The sequence below is a fragment of the Tamandua tetradactyla genome, chromosome X (assembly GCF_023851605.1).
Source record: "Tamandua tetradactyla isolate mTamTet1 chromosome X, mTamTet1.pri, whole genome shotgun sequence".
NCBI classification, from domain to species: domain Eukaryota; kingdom Metazoa; phylum Chordata; class Mammalia; order Pilosa; family Myrmecophagidae; genus Tamandua; species Tamandua tetradactyla.
This window is the reverse complement of record NC_135353.1, coordinates 61,364,033-61,384,631: the sequence shown is the minus strand read 5'-3', so window position 1 is coordinate 61,384,631 and position 20,599 is coordinate 61,364,033. Positions and strand designations below refer to the sequence as shown.

Genomic DNA, 20,599 nt, shown 5'->3' with positions numbered 1-20,599 from the left:
CACCAAACTGCCCTCCACAGCAGCTGTACCATTTTACATTCCCAACAGCAGTGAGTAAGTGTACCAATTTCTCCATGTCTTCTTCAACATTTATAGTTTCTTCTTTTTTTAATAGCAGCCAATCTTATAGTTGTGAGGTGATATCTCATTGGAGTCTTGACCTGCATTTCCCTTATAGCTAATGAAAATGAGCCTCTCTACATGTCCATTTTAGCCATCTGTATTTGCATTCATATCTTTAGCCCATTTTATAATTGGGTTGTTTGTTCTTTTGTTATGAGTTGTACGATTTCTTTATGTATATAGGATATCAAACCTTTGTACGATGTGTGATTTCTAAATATTTTTCTTCCATTGAGTTGGCTGCCTCTTCACCATTCTGACAAAGTCCTTTGAGGCACAGAAACATTTAATTTTGAGGAATTCCCATTTATCTATTTTTTCTTTTGTTGCTTGTGTTTTGGGTATAAAGATGCTACCTCCTCTTAATAGGTCCTGAAGTTGTTTCCCTATATTTTCCTCTAGGAGTTTTATGGCACTAGCCCTTATTTTTAAGTCTTTGATCCACTTTGAGTTAATTTTTGTATGGCATGTAAGGTAAGGGTCCTCTTTCATTCTTTTGGCTATTCATATCCAGTTCTCCCATGTCCATTTATTGAAAAGACTATTCTGTCCCAGTTCGGTGGATTTGTGGACTTTGTTGAAGATCAATTGACCATAGATTTAGTGTTCTATTTCTGCACTCTTGACTCAATTCCATTGGTCAATTCTTCTATCTTTGTGCCAGATATACATGCTATTGTGACCACTGTGGCTTTACAATAAGCTTTAAATCAGGAAGTGTCTGTCCTCCCACTTAGTCCTTCTATTTTTTTAAGGATATTTTTAGCTATTTGAGGCCTCTTTCCCTTCCAAATGAATCTGATAACTAGGTTTTCCAAGTCTTCAAAGTAGGTTCTTGGACTGATATTGCACTGAATCTCTAGATTGATTTAAGTATAATTGACATCTTAACTACATTTAACCTTCCTATCCATGAGCAGGTAATGTCTTTCCACCCATTTAGATTCTTAATTTCTTTTAGTAATATTTTGTAAATTTCTATGTGTAGGTCCTTTGCATACCTGGTTAAGTTTATTACTAGGTACTTGATTATTTTAGTTGCTATTTTAAATTGATTTTTTTCCTTAATTGTCTTCTCAGCTAGGTCATTCCTTGTGTATAGAAACATTACTGATTTTTGCATATTAATCTTGTATCCTGCCACTTTACTGAATCAGAGAAAGTACTTTGAAAAATTTCAATCTTCTTAAATTTATGAAGAACTGCTTTTTGCCCCATCTTATGATCTATCCTGGAAAATGTCCCATGGGCACTAGAGAAGAATGTATATCCTGGTATTTTAGGGTATAAAAATCTATATATGTTAGGTCTAATTCATCTATCAAATTGTTTAAGTTCTCTATTTCCTTGTTGATCCTCTGTCTGGTGGTTGTATTTATAGAGGAAAGTGGTGTAGTGAAGTCTCCCACTATTACCATTTAATCACCTATTGCTTCCTTCAGTTTTGCCATTGTTTGCCTCTTCTTGGTGAATTGTCCCTTTTATTATGATATTGTGTCCTTCGTCTCTTAAGATGTCTTTACATTTAAAGTCTATTTTGTCTGATATTAGCATAGCTACTCCTGCTTTCGTTTGGTTACAACTTGCATGGAACATCTTTTTCCATATTTTCATTTTCAATCTATTTGTATCCTTGGGTCTAAGATGAGTCTCTGTAAGCAGCGTATAGATGGATCATATTACTTAATCCATTCTGCCAGTCTGTATCTTTTAATTGATGAGTTTCATCCACTAACATTCAAATTTATTACTGTAGAGACATATTTTGATTCTACCATCTTTTCCTTTGTTTTTTATTTGCCAGATCTATGTATTCCTTTTCCTCTTTCTTTTTTTTTTTTTTATCCTTTAAGCTATCCTTACTAGTACTCTTTCATTCTGTGCCCTCCTCCAGACCTCCCGCTCCTGTTTTTCTGTTTTAAGAGGACAGAACTCCCTTTAGTATTTCTTGTAAGGCCAGTCTCTTGTTGATAAATTCTCTCAGACTTTGTCTGTCTGAAAATTTTAGTCTCTCCATTAATTTTGAAGGTCAGCTTAGCTGGATAAAGAATTCTTGGCTGGAATTCTTTCTCTTTCAGGATATTTCATATCACTGCCTCCTCACCTCCATGGTGCCTGTTGAGTAATCTGATCTCCATCTTATGTGGTTTCCCTTTTATGTGGTGTGTGGCTTTTCTCTTGCCACTCTCAGAACATTTTGCTTTTCTTCAACATTTGACAGACTGATTAGTATGTGTCTTGGATTAGGTGTATTTGGGTTTATTCTATTTTGGGTTCATTGGGCTTCTTTGATTTGCATATTTAGGTCTTTTATAAGAGTTGGGAAGTTTTCCCCCATTATCTTCTCAACTAATCTTCCTTGCCCTTTATTCTTCTCTTCTCCTTTTGGAACACTGATGATTCTTATATTCGTGTGCTTCAGGCTGTCTATCATTACCCTGATATCCAATTCAAATTTTTCCATCTTTTTTTGTTCTTTTGGGCACTCAGATTCAATTGTCCTGCCCTCTAATCTGCTTATTCTTTCTTCTTCCTCTTCAAACTTGCAGTAGTGTGTGTCTCTAGTATATTTTTAATTTGGTTTACAGTAGCTTTCATCTCTGTGATATCTGCTATCTTTCTATTTATTCTTTAAAATTCTTCTTTATGCTCTCCTAGTGTCTTCTTGATATCTTTAATGTCATTAGCCAACCCATTGAATTTATTTAGGAGATTTCTATGAACATTTTTTATTTGTTGTTCCAAAATCTGTGTCCCTGCCAATGATTTGATTTGTTCATTTGGCTGGGCCATAGCTGCCTGCATCTTCATATGCTTTGTGATTTTCTGTTGGCTTTGAGGCATTTGATTATCTTGAAAGTGTTATTTTGGAAGTTGATTTCCCTAAGTCATCTAAGGTTTTGTCTTTCTTGAGTTTGTGTAGAAGGTCTTATTTTGCACTTGGTTTGTCAGTAATTCTTTGTCAAACTAAGGCCCAGAATTCATGCAGGGGATGCAACTCTATTTGAGGATCTGTTTGAAGCTAAATGGATAAGCAGTTTCCCAAACTGCACTTTCCATTTCTTCCCAGGAGATGGTGCTCTCTGACCTCCTATTCACCTCAGGCCTGAGGTGACTGCAGCAGTCAGCTGAGCTGGTTGGAGACCTGGTGCAATTCTAGCCAGGTGTACTATTCCCGGTGCACACTGAATGCTGCCAACCCCAGGGCTGGGGGGTTGGCCGTGTGCATCTTATTGAGATTCTGATTGTATGATGGGTCTGGTGGACCCCAGGCCCCTGTTTGGAATGACCTTGGTTTATGGAACTGGGTATTTCAGCTGCCTCTGTCCATAGCCAACCTGGGTATGCTTTCTGGCTAGGTGTGGTAAAGGGCACATGGTACAAGAGTGTGTGGTACATCGTGTGAGGCACAGTACATTGGGTGTACAGTGGGACATTGGGGTGCAGGGTAAGATGGCGCTGGATGTGGAGGGGCATGGCATTCGGTGTGGTGTGGGGTGGGGCATAGGGCATCGCTCAGGTGCAGGGCATAGGATATGGCTCAAGGGTGGGGCATGGGGTATGGGGAGGGGCAAGATGCAGGGTGTGGGGTATGCCAGGGCATGGGGCATGGCACAGGGGCATGGGTGCATGGGGCACAGTGTGGTTTATTCCCCCATCTCTGCTTCCTCATCCATGCACTCCAAGGGACTTAGGAGTCTCTTTGATGCTTTTTTTCTTTTTCAAAAATATGAATTGGGCAAAATTGGTTTTTAGCAACTCCAAACAACCCCACCACAAGTCCTCATTTTTTATTCCTGATACCCTTGGGAATGTCTTCAAAGAAATTTACTGGTTCTATATCTCATCCTCTCAAGATTTCTTAAGGTTTCTTGTGCTGACAGAAATATGTAGTTAACCTGCCAAAGCAAAAGAAAACTCGGTCCTGTACAATAAAAAGCCAGCTAGTAACCAGGAAGTTGTCTTCCTTTGTAACCTGTGAAGACTGTTGCATCTTCTGTGAATTATTGTTATGGCTTAATCCTACAGAAAGTTGCTGATAAAATAATCTACAGATCTGGCAGTAAGGCCACATTGGTCAGTGAGGGAGGATGAGGCATGGGCACTGTTTTCTCTGTGGTTGCTGTATGTATATATATATATATATATATATATTTTGTTATTGTTGTTAACTTTCCCATGTGATTCCTATATGAAGCCAGGGTGTAGAACAACTAGAATGGACAAGCTTGGCATCATGGAGAACATGAAAGGGAAATAGAATGGGCAGTTCTTGCTGAAGAGATAAGGTAGGGCAGGTCTTTTGATTCAGGGACCTGAAACTCAAACTGACATTTTTATTTGAGTAAGAGTGGTATCAGTAAGGTAGTGTTTTAGGCAGGTAAGCTTGGTGGGTATATGCACAAGATTGAGTATATTGGCAATGATGGTAAGAAAAGGTCTGCCAAGAAATCAGGTTGGAGTAATCATTATAGGTGAAAAGGGGTGAGGCTCTTTGACGCATCTACTGTGAGAATGAAGACCATTCTCAGCAACAAGACTGTCGACATTCCAGAAAATGCTGACATCACACTGAAGGGAGGCACAGTTATTGTGAAGGGACCCCCGGGGAACCCTGCGAAGAGACTTCAATCATATCAATGTAGAACTCAGTCTACTTGGGAAGAAAAAGAAGAGACTTTGAGTTAACAAATGGTGGGGAAATAGAAAGGAGCTGGCTATGGTTCACACTATCTGTAGCCATGTACAGAACATGATCAAGGGCTTCCGTTACAAGATGAGGTCTGTGTATGTGCACTTCCTCATCAACGCTGTTATTCAGGAGAGTGGTTTTCTTGTTGAAATTTGAAGTTTCTTGGGTGAAAAATCCATCCACAGGGTTCGGATGGGCCAGTATTGCCTGTTCAGTATCTCAAGCCCAGAAAGATGAGTTAATTCTTGAAGGAAATGACATTGAACTTGTATCAAATTCAGCTGCTTTGATTCAGCAAGCCGCAACAGTGAAAAACAAGGATATAAGAAAATTTGGAAATGGTATCTTTGTATCTGAAAAAGGAACAGTTTAGCAGACTGATGAATAAGATCTAAGGAGTTTGTGGCAATGGAAACAACAAGATACCAGACCTATTTGATTTTAAAGATGCAATAAAGTTTAACTGTTAAAAAAAAAGGAGGTGGGAGGGTGAGAATCTGAATGGGTATGGTAATAGTGGGGAAAGAATAAATGATGAACTTTAGATACATGAATATGTCTTGTCTCTCAAAAACTAAAACTATCTGAGACCACATTGGAATAAAGATTGAAATATACTGGCATAAGTTCAGTTATTTTTAATTCACCCATGTTTCCTGGCCACTCACTTCATAGCTGCTCAGGCCTGCTATCTCTCAATAAGGAATACAGAGATGACCCTCATCAAATGTCCTTTCAGATTAGCCCATACCCTTAATTAAGTACACCTGCTCCAAAGAATGATCACTTTGAGAATTAGCACATGCTGGATAGTATATGGTGGCTCTATTTGGTTCATCCTTTTCTCCTCCGACACACACAAATATACCCACCCTTCAACTTCTCCTCTACACTACTAATCTCACTTTCCCAGACCAGACATGTCTGACCCTACCCAGGATGTTCCTATAAACAAGAAATAGAACATTTCCAGTACCCCAGAAGTTCCCTCATGCCCTTTTCCAGTAGATGCCACCACCCACTTAAAGAAAATCACTATTCTATTTTTCTGTCACCGCAAACCTGTCTTGCCTGTCCTTGAACATGAAATAAATGCAATAATAATGTATTATTTTGTGACTAGCTTTTTTCATACAATATAAAATCTGTGAGATCCATCCATGCAACTGTAAGTAATTTGTTTTATTTGTTATGTAGTATTTCTTTGTATTGATACACTGCAATTCATTTATTCATTCTCCTATTGATGGACATTTTAGTTGTTTCCAGTTTTGGCTATTATGAATAGTTCTGCTATGATCCTTCTTGTACAAGTACTTCTGGTGGTCAGAAGCACTCACTTCTCAGGTATATATGTAGGAGTGGATTGCTAGGTCAGAGGTTAAATGTATGTTTAACTTTGTGGATAGTCAAACAGCTTTCAAAAATAGCTGTACCAATTTCCACTCCTTTCAGCAATGCATGAGAACACACATACATTGTTTCACACTTTACAATCCCTTCATATTGCCAGTCTCTGTAATTTTAGCTATTCTGGTAGATACATAGCTAAGCACCGCTTAGTAACTAAAGTGACAGGTCTCTTCCCATTTGATAAAGAAATCTTAGAGTGATTTCTGGGTAAGGAATAAAGGAGTTCCAGAAAAAAAGAAAGCCCACTAAAAATACAGGAAATTAAAAAAAAACTTTTATTGTATAAAATAATATATATTGGGCAGGCAGTGGTCGCTCCGTGGCAGAATTCTTGTCTGCCATGCCAAAGACCCGGGTTTGATTCCCAGAGACTGCCCATGCCAAAAAATAAAAATAACATATATTAAGAAGCAATAAATTTCAAAGTACACTGAAACAAGTAGTCATAGAACAGATTTCAGAGTCTGGTATGGGTTACAGTTCCACAATTTTAGGGTTTTACTTCTAGCTAGTCTAAGCTACTGGAGACTAAAAGAAATATTAATATAATGATTCAGCACTCATACTCGTTTGTTAAAATCCTACCTTCTCTGTATAACTCCATCATCAGCTTTGATTTTTCTTCCGCTCTTTAGGAGTATTTGGGCTATGCCCATTCTAGCTTTTTCATGTTAGAAAGGGTCTCAATAATATGAGATGAGATGAAACTAGTTGATGTTCTTAAAGAAGCTGGTCCCTCTGGGTTTCAGGGCTTATCTGACCTAGAAAACCATCTGAAGGTTGTAGGTTCCTGGAAAGTTATCCAAGTTCATAGAACCTTGTAGAATCTGATAGAGTCCTAGATGTTCTTTGGGTTGGCAGGAACGCTTTTGATTGGGGGTTGGCAAACCATGGTAAGTAGCAATATCTGGCTGAAGTTGTATAACAGTAGCCTCCAGAATAGCCTCTCCACTCTATTTGAACTCTCTCAACCACTGATACCTTATTTAGTTACAATTCTTTCCCTTCTTCTGGTCAGGAAGGCATTGTCAGTCCCACAGTACCAGGGCCAGATTCATCCCTGGGATTCATCTTCCACGCCACCAGGGAGACTTTCACCCTGGGTGTCATGTCCCTCGTAGAGGGAGAGGGCAACAATTTCACTTGCAGAGTTGGGCTTAGAGAGAGAGAAACCTCATCTGAGCAACAAAAGAGGTCCTCCAGAAGTAACTCTTAGGCATACCTGCAGGTAGGCTAAGCTTTCCCACTACATACATAAGCTTCACAAGAGCAGGCCTCAAGATCAAGGGCTTGACCTATTGACTTGGGAGTCCCTAATGTTTGAGACTGTCAAGTGGTACAGTAAATAATTTTTTAAAGCTATAAACCCAGAAGGACTGGGAAAATAGAAGTGACAACAGTAACAATATTTTGGAAATGAAAGACAAATGGGAAGTTGTATCTTAACAGAATGTTAAACTGGCAGTAGGAAAACAGAAGTAACCTGATTTATTGTGTAGAATATCCAAAAGGTGCTGAAATAGCAGCACTAGATACCTCTAGACAAGATGTAAAGTAGTTGAGGCCAAAAATAAGGATTGGTTGAAAACTGCTTACAAAAAATAGATCCATAGATGACCTCTCTCAACCACACTGCTGGGGAGACAACTGTTCCTCTCCTTAACCCCAGCTTCAGATTTTATCCCCAATAAATCTAAGGAGGTATTGGGCACAGGACAAGGGTACCTTACAGAAAACAAGAGAATTAAACAAATGTATGCATGCTGAATGAAAAAATAACCCCCACCTAGCCCTTTTCCTCCATTTGGCCCCTAGAACACTGCCACTTTGAAATTTACCCTTCAAACAAGAAACAGGAGAATCTTCTCAGGGAAACTGGATTGCTGCTATCAGAAAAATCTAAAAATACTGACATGGATTTCCCAAATAGCTTACCCAAATTCACCTTACAGTGAAGTTCATTCAACAAGCTCCACCCACACTTAAACTTTCCAGTCAGTTTTATAGCACTTCTTTTGAAAGCAGTGAACATGGATTACCAAACCTAATTTGAGATAGAGGCTGAAACAAGCAGAAAAAAGAAAAGTGGAATAAATAAACTCTGCAGAGTAAAGAGAATGTAAAAAAGGAGAAACTTAGAAAAATAGCATGAAATAAGAACAGAAAGCTGCAAAAAATGGAATATGCAGGTAACAAAAAATCACTCTTGGAACATATAAATGTGACAAGAAACAGTGAAAAATTCAAGAGAAGAGTTGAAATAACAAGCTAAGGAACTCTCCTCTGAAAGTATAATCTTTCTTAAGGATGAAAAATAAGAACAAATACATGAGAATATTAGAGGATTATCTGAGAAGACTCATCATTTGAATAATAGGAATTCTAAAGAGAGAGAATAAAGAAAATGGAGGGGAAGATAGCAATAAAATAAGTCAAGAAAATTTCCTAGAACAGATGAACATGAGTTTCAGGACTGCAATGACCTGGCACAATTAATGAAAACATACCCATACCAAAGAAAGGATCAGAGAAATCAGAATATCTTTAAATTGCCAAGAGTAACACTGGAAGCTAGATGACAAAAGAATTGCATCAAAGAAAGAGGAAATAATCCAAAGAACAAAAAGACATGGGATACAGGAGACAAGAGATCCAATACATGAGAAAGGTGAAGGGAAATCCCAGGATAATGTTGAAGGTAGACCTCAAGATAATAGATAAAGGAAAGAAAATAATCTAGATTCAAGCAGGTCCAAATGTTTCTACGAGACATTTCCTCAAGAAGATGAAATTGTTAGAATTCTTACTGGTGGAGATTGGTAAGTACATAGAAAACCGAGCAAATAAAAAAAGACAGTTATTAGTTCCAAGGGGTTAAAAATGTAGGAAAGTAAAATTAATTTAGATTTTCTACTACACATTTCAGCTCTGAATAGCATAATTATTATGATGTAAACATTTATCATTTATCTAAGTAAACATCTCTATTTGGAGGATGGGAAGTGTGCCTATGTATTGTGAGAGGTCAATAAATAGTGATGATTAAAATAAAAGATAATTATGAGAGTAACAGATTCCATGTACCTGGCAGAATCCTTATTTCTTCTGATGACATCATCCACAGCTTTATACCCCACTGTGGGAAACTAGGGAACTGGGACATCATTAAAAAACAAACAAAGCTTGGGACAGCAAAATCACAATCTTACGTCTAGACCTGATGGATCTTATGGACTATCACATCCCCTAATTTTTTTGTCATTTGTCTTTCCCTCTTTGTAAGGAAATCTCCTTTTTTGGGAATCTACTCTTTTTTTAAAAGAGTTTTATTGAGATATATTCACACACCATACAATCCATCTAAAGTGTACAATCCATGGCTCACAATATATTCACAGAGTTGTGTATTAATCTCCACAATCAATTTTAGAACATTATCATTATTCTAAAAAGAAAAAATCCATACCATTTATATCCCCTTATTATTGATGCTGAGCACTGGTGTGATGCCTTTGCTGCAACTGATGAAAGAATATGAAAATATTACCATTTTAGGACTTCCGGAGAAGATGGCGGCTTAGTAAGACGCGCGGGTCTTAGTTCCTCCTCCAGAAAAGCAACTAAAGAAACAGAAACAATACGAAACAGCTCCCGGAGTCACGACAGAGACCAAAAAGACAGCGTACCCCATTCTGGAACAGCTGAACGGGCAGGGAGAATCTGCTGCGGTGAGCTACCCGAGGGGCGCGCGTTTTCCCGGCTGGGGCGGCTGGTGACTGGGGTCCCCTCCACGCACGTGGCTCCCCGGTCTGACTGGGAACGTTGGATAGCGGGGCCCTCCCGTCACGCTTGGCGTTTCGGGCCAGCTGGGCAATTAGGACCGGCACTCTCCCAAGCCGCAGCGGCCAGCGACCCCCACCTCCACGCGCGGTTTCCCGGGCCGACTGCCGTGCAGACAGACGAGCGCCACGAGCGCCACCTACTGGGCAGGAAAAGAAAAACAGAGCCCAGAGATTTCACAGAAAAACCTTTCAACCAGCTGGGTCCCACACCCAGGGAAATCTGATCAAATGCCCAGACACCAGCAGAAAATAATGGATGACGCTCGGAAAATTGAAGATATGGCCCAGTCAAAGGAACAAACCAATAGTTCAAATGAGATACAGGAGCTGAGACAACTAATGCTGAATATACGAACAGAAATGGAAAAATTCTTCAAAAACCAAATCAATAAATTGAGGGAGGACATGAAGAAGACATGGGCTGAACAAAAAGAAGAAATAGAAAATCTGAAAAAACAAATCACAGAACTTATGGGAGTGAAGGACAAAGAAGAAAAAATGGAAAAAACAATGGATACCTACAATGGTAGATCTAAAGAGACAGAAGCTACAATTAGTGAACTGGAGGATGGAACATCTGAATTCCAAAAAGAAACAGAAACTATAGGGAAAAGAATGGAAAAACTTGAGCAGGGGATCAGGGAACTGAATGACAATATGAAGCGCACAAATATACGTGTTGTCGGTGTCCCAGAAGGAGAAGAGAAGGGAAAAGGAGGAGAAAAACTAATGGAAGAAATTATCACTGAAAATTTCCCAACTCTTATGAAAGACCTAAATTTACAGATCCAAGAAGTGCAGCGCACCCCAAAGAGAATAGACCCAAATAGGCGTTCTCCAAGACACTTACTAGTTAGAATGTCAGAGGTCAAAGAGAAAGAGAGGATCTTGAAAGCAGCAAGAGAAAAACAATCTGTCACATACAAGGGAAACCCAATAAGACTATGTGTAGATTTCTCAGCAGAAACCATGGAGGCTAGAAGACAGTGGGATGATATATTTAAATTACTAAAAGAGAAAAACTGCCAACCAAGACTCCTATATCCAGCAAAATTGTCCTTCAAAAATGAAGGAGAAATTAAAACATTTATAGACAAAAAGTCACTGAGAGAATTTGTGACCAAGAGACCAGCTCTGCAAGAAATACTAAAGGGAGCACTAGAGTCAGATACGAAAAGACGGAAGAGAGAGGTATGGAGTAAAGTGTAGAAAGAAGGAAAATCAGATATGATATATATAATACAAAAGCCAAAATGGTAGAGGAAAATATTATCCAAACAGTAATAATACTAAAAGTTAATGGACTGAATTTCCCAATCAAAAGACATAGAATGGCAGAATGGATTACGACCCAGCAATACCACTGCTAGGTATCTACTCAAGGGACTTAAGGGCAAAAACACAGACGGACATTTGCACACCAGTGTTTATAGCAGCATTATCTACAATTGCAAAGAGATGGAAACAGCCAAAATGTTCATCAACAGACGAGTGGCTAAACAAACTGTGGCATATACCTACGATGGAATATTATGCAGCTTTAAGACAGACTAAACTTATGAAGCATGTAATAACATGGATGGACCTAGAGAACATTATGCTGAGTGAGTCTAGCCCAAAACTAAAGGACAAATACTGTAAGGTCCCACTGATGTGAACCGACATTTGAGAATCAGCTTGGAATATATCATTGGTAACAGAGACCAGCAGGAGTTAGAAACAGGGTAAGATAATGGGTAATTGGAGCTGAAGGGATACAGACTGTGCAACAGGACTAGATACAAAAACTCAACAATGGACAGCACAATAATACCTAAGTGTAATGTAACTATGTTGGAACACTGAATGAAGCTGCACCTGAAATATGGTTTTTTGTTTGTTTGTTTGTGTGTTTGTATCTTTTGTTTTTGTTTTTTTTCTTTTTCCTTTTTATATATATATATATATAATTAGTATTATTATTTTAATTCTCTTCTCTATATTAACATTCTATATTTTTTTCTGCTGTTTTGCTAGTTCTTTTCCTAAATCGATGCAAATGTACTAAGAAATGATGATCATACATCTATGTGATGATACTAAGAATTACTGAGTGCATTTGTAGAATGGAATGATTTCTAAATGTTGTGTTAATTTCTTTTCTTTTTTTTAATTAATAAAAAAATTAAAAAAAAAAAAGAAAAAGAAAATATTACCATTTTATAGTCTATTAGCTGGCATTAGGTGTATTTTCCCATATACCAACCTATTGTTAACACTTTGTAAAAGTGATGCACCCTTGATCTAATCCATGAAAGAACATTCTTATGTTTATACTATTAATCACTTTCATCATCCACAACAGGGTTCTCTGTGTTACACAGGGCTATGTTTTATCCTCTACCTTCCCTTCTAGTGACATGCACGAACCTAAACTTTCCCTTTCACCCACAATCCAACAGATAATTTGGTGCTGTTAATTATCAATAATGTGCTATCATCACTTCTATAAACCCCTAAGCATTTATGATCAATCTAATAAAAAATTCTGCACAAATTAAGCATCAGCTTCTCATCCTCTTCTATCTCCTGGTAATCTATATTCTAGATTCTAACTCTATGACTTCGCTTATTATAATTAGGTCATATAAGTGAGATCATACAGTATTTACCCTTTTGTGTCTGGCTTATTTCACTCAACATAATGTCATCAAGGTTCACCCATGCATCGCATGAATCAGGATTTCATTCCTTCTTACAGCTGAATAATATTCCATCATAACTATATACCACATTTTGTTTATCCATTTATCCCTTGAAGGACACTTGGGTTGCTCCATTTTGGGGCAATTGTGAACAATGCTGCTACGAATATCAGTGTGCAAATGCCTGTTCAAGTCTCTGATTACAGATTTTCTGGGTATATAACTAGTAGTGAGATTGCCAGAGCATATGGAAATTCTATACTTTGCTCCCTGAGGAACTGCCAAACTGTCTTCCAGTGGCTGTACCATTTTACCTTCCTACATGCAGGGATGAGTGTTCTCATTTTTTCACAACTTCTCTAACATCTGTAGTTTTCTGTCTTTTTTTTTTTTAATGTGGTCATTCTAGTAGGTGTGAAATAATATCTCATTGTGGTGTTGATTTGCATTTCTCTAATACTTAGGGATGGTGAGTATCTTCTCATGTGCTTTTTGGCTGTTTGTATTCAAGTCTTTTGCCCATTTTTTTAAAACTGGGTTGTTTGTCTTTTTTATTGTTGAGCTGTAGGATTTCTTTATACATTCTGGACATTAAACCCTTATAGGATACGTGGTTTTCAAATAGTTTCTCCCATTCAGTAGGCTGCCTTTCCACTTTGTGATAAAGTCCTTTGACACACAAAAGTATTTAATTTTGAAGAGGTCCCATTTTTCTATTTTTCTTTTCTTGCTTGTGCTTTGGGTGTAAAGTCTAAAATACCATTGCCTACCACACGACCTTGAAGATGCTTCCTTAAATTTTCTTCTCTAGTTTTATGGTCCTAGCTCTTATATTTAGATCTTTGATCCATTATGAGTTAAGTTTTGCATAAAGTATGAGATAGGGGTCTTCTTTCATTCTTTTGGGTATGGATATCCATCCTCCCAGCACCATTTGTTGAAGAGACTATCCTATTTCAGTTGAGTGGACTTGGAACCCTTATCAAAAATCAACTGAGGGCAGTGCAGTGGTGGCTCAGTGGCAAAATTCTCGCCTGCCATGCCAGAGACCTGAGTTCAATTCCCACTACCTGCCCATGTAAAAAAAAAAAAATCATTTGAAGGCTGTGCACTGGTGGCTCAGTGGCAGAATTCCCACCTGCTCTGCCAAAGACCCCAGGTTTGATTCCCGGAGCCTGCCCATGCCAAAAAAGAAAAAAATCAACTGAACATAGTTATGAAGGTCTATTTCTGAACTCTCAATTCAATTCCATTGGTCAATATATCTATTTTTATGTCAGTACCATGCTGTTTTGACCACTTTAGCTTTGTAACATGCTTTAAAGTCAGGAAGTGTGAGTTCTCCAACTTCTTCCTTCTTCTTCAAGATGTTGTTGGCTGTTCTTGGCTACACATTTCCCTTCCAAATAAATTTGATTATTAGATTTTCCATTTCTTCAAAGTAGGCTGTTAATTTTTTATTGCAATTGCATTGAATCTGTAAATCAATTTGGGTACGATTGACATGTTAACAATGTTTAGTCTTCCAATCCGTTCATGTGGAATTTACTTCCTTTTATTTAGGTCTTCTTTGATGACTTTTGTCAATATTTTGTAGTTGTCCTTCACATCCCTGGTTACATTTATTCCTAAATATTTGATTCTTTTAGTTGCTATTGTAAATAGATTTTTTTCTTTGATTGCCTCCTCAGACTACTCATTACTAGTATGTAGAAACACTACTGGTTTTCACATGATGGTCTTGTATTGTACCACTTTGGCAAAGTCATTTATTAGCTCTAGTAGCTTTGTTATAGATCTTGGGGGACTTTCTGGGATCGTGTCATCTCCAAATATGGAAAATTTTAATTATTTCTTTCCAGTTTGGATGCCTTTTTTGTCTTTTTCTTGACTAACTGCTCCGGCTAGCACTCTAGCACAATGTTGATTAACACTGATGACAGTTGGCATCATTGTCTCGTTCCAAATCCTAGAAGGAAAGCTTTCAGTCTTTCACTACTGAGTATGAGGTTAGTTGTGAGTTTTTCATATATGTCTTTTGTGCTAGTTAGAAACTGTTGTGTGCCCAGAAAAGCTATGTTCTTTAGTACTCATTCAATATTGCTGGGTGGGATCTTTTTTATTGTTTTCAAGGAGATGTGGCCCACCTGATTGTGAGTGGTACCTTTTGATTAGCTGGACTTTATGCAGATGTGTTGCAAGCCATTCCAAGTAGGTTGCTTACTAGAGTCCTTTAAGAGGAAAACATTTTGGAAAAAGCTTCAGAGCCAACAGAGCCCACATAACCAGAGACCTTTGGAGATTTAGAAGGAAAATGCCCCCAGGAAAGCCTTATGAAATGAGGAGAGAAAGCTAGTAGACATCATCATGTGCCTTCCAGTTGAGAGAGGTATTCTGGATGGCATCAACCTTTCTTGAATGAAGATAACTGCTTGTTGGTGCCTTAATTTGGACATTTTCACAGCCTTAGAGCTGTAAACTTGCAACTTAATAAATTCCCTTTTAAAAAGCCACTCCATTTTTGGTATATTGCATTCCAGCAGCTTCAGAAAATTAAACACCCTTTATCATGTTGAGGAAGTTTCCTTCTATTCCTAACTTCCAAAGTTTTTTTATCAAGAAAGGACGCTATTTTAATCAAATGTCTTTTCTGCATCAATCAAAATCATCATGTGGTTTTTTCCCCTGTGATTTGATAATATGGTACATTACATTGATTTTCTTGCATTGAAACACCCTTGTATTCCTGGGATAAATCCACTTGATGATGGTGTATAATTCTTTTCACATGCTGTTGGATTATTTTGCAAGTATTTTGTTGAAGATTTTTGCATCTATAGTCATTAGAGAAATTAGTCAGTAATTTTTTGTAGTATATTCATCTGGTTTTGGTATTAGGGTGATGTTGGCTTCATAGAATCAGTCAGGTCGCTTTCCCTTCCCTTCAATTTTTTGGAAGCGTTTGTGCAGGATTGGTTTTAATTCTTCTTGGAAAGATTGGTAGACTTCACCTGTGAAGCCATCTGGTTCTGGGCTTTTCTTTCTTGGGAATTTTTTGATGACTGATTCAATCTCTGTACTTGTAATTTGTCTGTTGCAGTCTTCTATTTTTTCTAGAGTCAGTGGATGTGTGTTTCTAGGAATTTGTCCATTTTATCTATGTTGTCTAATTTGTTGGTGTATAGGTATTCACAGTATCCTGTTATGATCCTTTTATTTCTGTAATGTCAGTAGTAATGCCCACCCTCATTTCTGTTTTTATTTATTTGTATTTTCTCTCTTTATTTCTTTGTCACGCCACCTAAAGGTCTGTGAATTCTATTGATCTTTTCAAAGAAACAAATTTTAGTTTTTTTTTAACTCCATTGCTTTTTTTGTTGTTGTTCCCAATTTCATTTATTTCTACTCTAATCCTTGTTATTTCTTTCCTTCTATTTGCTTTGGGTTTAGTTTTCTGTTCCTTTTTCTCACTCCCATGTGAACAGTTAGGTCTTTAATTTTGCCCTTTCTTCTTTTTTAATGTAACTGTTTAGGGGCCATAAATATCCTTCTCAGCACTGCCTTCACTGCATCCCTTAAGTTTTGATTTGTTGAGCCCTCATTTTCATTTGTCTCAAGATAATAACTGATTTATCTTGCAATTTCTTCTTTGACCCACTGATTTTTATAACATTTTTAATTGTGAAATATAACATATATACAAAAAAGCAATACTTTTCAAAGTACATGTTAACAAGTAGTTATAGAACAGATTTCAAAGTTTGGTATTGGTTATGATCCACTGATATTTAAGAATGTATTTTTAAAAATCCATATATTTGTGAATTTGCCAGTCCTCTGCCTTTATTGATTTTCAGCTTCATTCATTATTGTCAGAGAAGTGCTTTGTATAATTTCAATTGTTTGAAATTTATTGAGATTTGTTTTATGACCCAACCTGTGGTCTATCCTGGAGAATGATCCATGAGCACTTGAGAAGAATGTACATCCTGGTCTTTTGGGGTGCAATGTTCTGTACATGTCTGTTAGGTCTAGTTCATTTATCACACTGTTCCAAATTCTCTGTTTGGTCATTGATCTTCTGTCTAGATGTTCTTGTGTATTGATGAGAGTGGTGTATTAAAGTCTCTAAGCATTATTGTGGAGATGTCTATTTCTCCCTTCAGTATTGCCAATGTTTGGGCCAGGTATTTGAGGCACCCTGATTAGGTGCGTAAATAATTATGATTGGTATTTCTTCTTGGTGCATTGCCCCTTTATCTTTAGTGTGCTTCTTTGTCTCTTATAAAAGCTTTGTATGTAAAGTCTATCATGTCTGATATTAGTATAGTTACTCCAGCTCTTTTTTGGTTCCTCTTTCATAGAATATCTTTCTGCAACCTTTCACTTTCAATCTATTTGTGTCCTTGGAGTTAAGTTGAGTCTCATATAAACAGCATACAGATGAATCATACATTTTTATTCATTCGTCCAATGTCTGTTTTTTGATTGGGGAGCTTAATCTAATAACTTTCAATTATATTATTGAATAGGCAGTACTTCAAACATTTTATCCCTTGGTTTTTACATTTTCTACCTTATTTTCATCTCTATTTTTATCTTTTTACTGCCCTTACATGCAATCTTCATTTCTATATTCTGCTCCAAGCCTCTCTCCTGTATTTTCCTTCAGCCTGCAGAACTCTCTTTAGTATTTCTTGTAGGACAGGTCTTTTGTTGATGGTTGCTTTTCCAACCCCCCTCATTTAAAAAATTTTTTTTTCTTGTATAGTATAACATATATACAAAGCAAAGAAATAAAAAAGCAATACTTTTCAAAGCACTCTTCAACAAGTGGTTACAGGACAGATCCCAGAGTTTGTCATGGGCAACATATGATCCTCTCATATTTTTCCTTCTAGCTGCTCCAGAATATAGGAGGCTAGAGGGCTTAAATATTGTTTTATCACATTTGACTTTTTTTTCCTTCTTTTTTTTAATTAAAAATAACATATATACACAAAAGCTATAAATTTCAAAGTACAGCACCACAATTAGCTGCAGAACATACTTCAGAATTTGATGTGGGTTACAATTTCACAATTTTAGGTTTTTACTTCTAGCTGATCTAAAATATTGGAGACTAGAAGAGATATCAATTTAATGGTTCAGCATCCCTCTCTTTAACGTTGTTTGGGCTATGGCAATTCTACATTTTTGCTATTGAAAGGGTCTATCACTAATATGGGGTAGGGAGATGGAACACTCCGATGTTTTGGAGAAGCTGGGCTAGATTTCAGGACTTATCTGGACCAGGGACCCATCTGGAGTTGTAGGTTTCTGGAAAGTTACTCTAGTGCATGGAACCCTTGTGAAATCTTATATATTGCCCTAGGCGTTCTTTAGGATTGGCTGGAATGGTCCTGGTTGGGAGTTGACAGGTTATGATAGGTAGCAAAGTCTAACTGAAGCTTGCATAAAAGCAACCTCCAGAGTAGCCTCTTGACTCTATTTGAACTCTCTCTGCCACTGATACTTTAATTACACTTCTTTTTCCCCTTTTGCTCAGGATGGAATTGTTGATCCCATGGTGCAGGTCTGGATTCATCCATAAGAGTCATCTCCCACGTCACCAAGGAGACTTCCACCCCTGTATATAATGTTCCTTGTACTGGGGAGGGCAATTTCACTTGCAGAGTTGAGCTTAGACAGAATGAGGCCACATCTTAGCAACAACAGAAGTCTTCCAGAAGTAACTCTTAGGTATGCCTATAAGTAGTCTAAGCGTCTCTGCTGTCTACATAATCTTCACAAGAGTAAGCCTCATGATCGAGGGCATGGCCTATTGATTTGGTTATGTCTAAAGTTTGACACAGTATCAGGGGATTCCCTGATAGTAAGGTTTAATCGTTCCATATTCTTTCTCCCATTCTTCAGGGGACTTTGCCAACATTTTTTGATTATCTGTTTAATATGCTCCAGGATGTTTCGAGGCATTACAATAATCTATACAGGATTAAAGGACCTCTTTCTTATTTTGTGCTACCTGGGTTTCAATTGTTCAAATGAGTATACAGATAAGTTGAATTAGATTATGAAGTACAGAAAATTTCAGTTCCAGATCAAATAAACCTTTCTTCCATTGGTCTCAAAGAGTATGTGTGGTTCTAAAATATAGACACTATCTTCCTTACCCCTATGTTCTAAATTATTTTAACACCAACCTGTTTGGCTTCATTCTTATTTGTAAATATCATGTTACATACATAAAACAGCCTCTCAAAATCCAGAAATAATAATCACCACTCTGGATTTAGTGTTTCTGCTCTAAAAGCTTATAATCTAGGCCTCTGTTTTCTTATAAGCATTTTCTAAAGGTGACCATACAATTCTTGTTCTTTTACTTCTGGCTTATTTTGTCTCACCAAATGACCCACATGTTCATTTACATCGTTGCATGCCTCATGACTTTGTTGCTTTTTGTAGCAGCACAGCCTTTTTTCATAAGTATACACCATCATTCGCCAATCTACTTCTCTGTCAGTGCATCCTTCAGCCACCTTCATTAATCGGGCATCATGTAGAAGGCCAAAGTCTACAGTCCGTCAACATTCTCAATTTTAGATAATTTCATTGTTCCCAAGAGAAAGAAAACCAATAAACACACCCTTGCCAAATAGGAAATCTAAACCTCCTCTTAACTCTTGTCCTTCACCCCATTATTTACCTCTGCTGTTGCTGTGGTCGTGCTGCTGGTTTCCTTTTGAACATAGCTCATAGCATGCAATAGCAGTTTCCCCCCTGTACCCTGGACTCTTTATACAAGAATCATATCTTTGAAGTACTTCTTAAGAGAACTAATTCATATTTCTAGTGTGAATCAGTGGGACATATAGGTCTATACAACCCCTTTCAATCTTGTTCATCTTCAATATGGTAATATTATTTCTAGACCCACTAGTGAATCACCTTCACCCCATCTATTCCCTTACATTGGAGTTCAACCTCATTAGCTAACGGTTCACCCATCTCTAGTTTCTGTGTATCTTTAAGTCCCCTATATTCTGTATTTAATGCCTCTGATTACACATTCATGCTGGTCATAAAAGTGGACTCATACAGTATCTATCCTTCTGTGTCTGGCTAATTTTGTCCATCATTATGTCCTCAAGACTCATCCATCTTGTCATGTGGTTCAGGACATTATTTTCTCTTGCTGCTGCATAATATTCTATCGTATGTATATACCACATTTTTTTGATCCACTCATCTGTTGACAGGCATTTGGTTTGTTTCCATCTTTTGGCGATTGTGAATAATGCTGCTATGAACTTTGGCGTGCAAATGTCTGTTTGTGTCATTGCTTTCAGCTCTTCTGGGTATGTACCAAATAGTGCTATTGCTGGGTCATAGGACAATTTGATATTTAGTTTCCATAGTGGCTGCACCATTATACATTCCCACCAGCAGTGCATAAGCGTCCCAGTTTCTTCACATACTCTCCAACATTTATAGTTTCCTGTTTCTTTAATAGCAGCCATTCTAGGTATGAAGTGGTATCTCATTGTAGTCTTGAACTGCATTTCCCTTATAGCCAATAAAAACGAGCATCTCTTCATGTTTTTTTGTTGTTGTTGTTGTTATTGTTGTTGTTGTTGTTGTTTTACGTGGGCAGGTACCAGGAAACAAATCCAGGTTTCCAGCATGGCAGGCGAAAAATCTGCCTGCTGAGCCACCATGGCCCACCCTTGTCTTGTGCTTTTGAGCCATCTGTGTTTGCACTTCAGAAAAATGCCTATTCATATTTTTAGCCCATTTTATAATTGGGTTGTTTGTTCTTTTGTTGTTGAGATGTATGATTTCTT

General features: G+C 37.6%; 1 pseudogene; it reads left to right on the top strand.

The window, feature by feature from the left end:
- The first annotated feature begins 4,638 nt into the window (after nt 1-4,638).
- On the top strand, nt 4,639-5,204 carry LOC143670695 (large ribosomal subunit protein uL6 pseudogene; annotated as a pseudogene).
- The last annotated feature ends 15,395 nt before the right edge of the window (nt 5,205-20,599 follow it).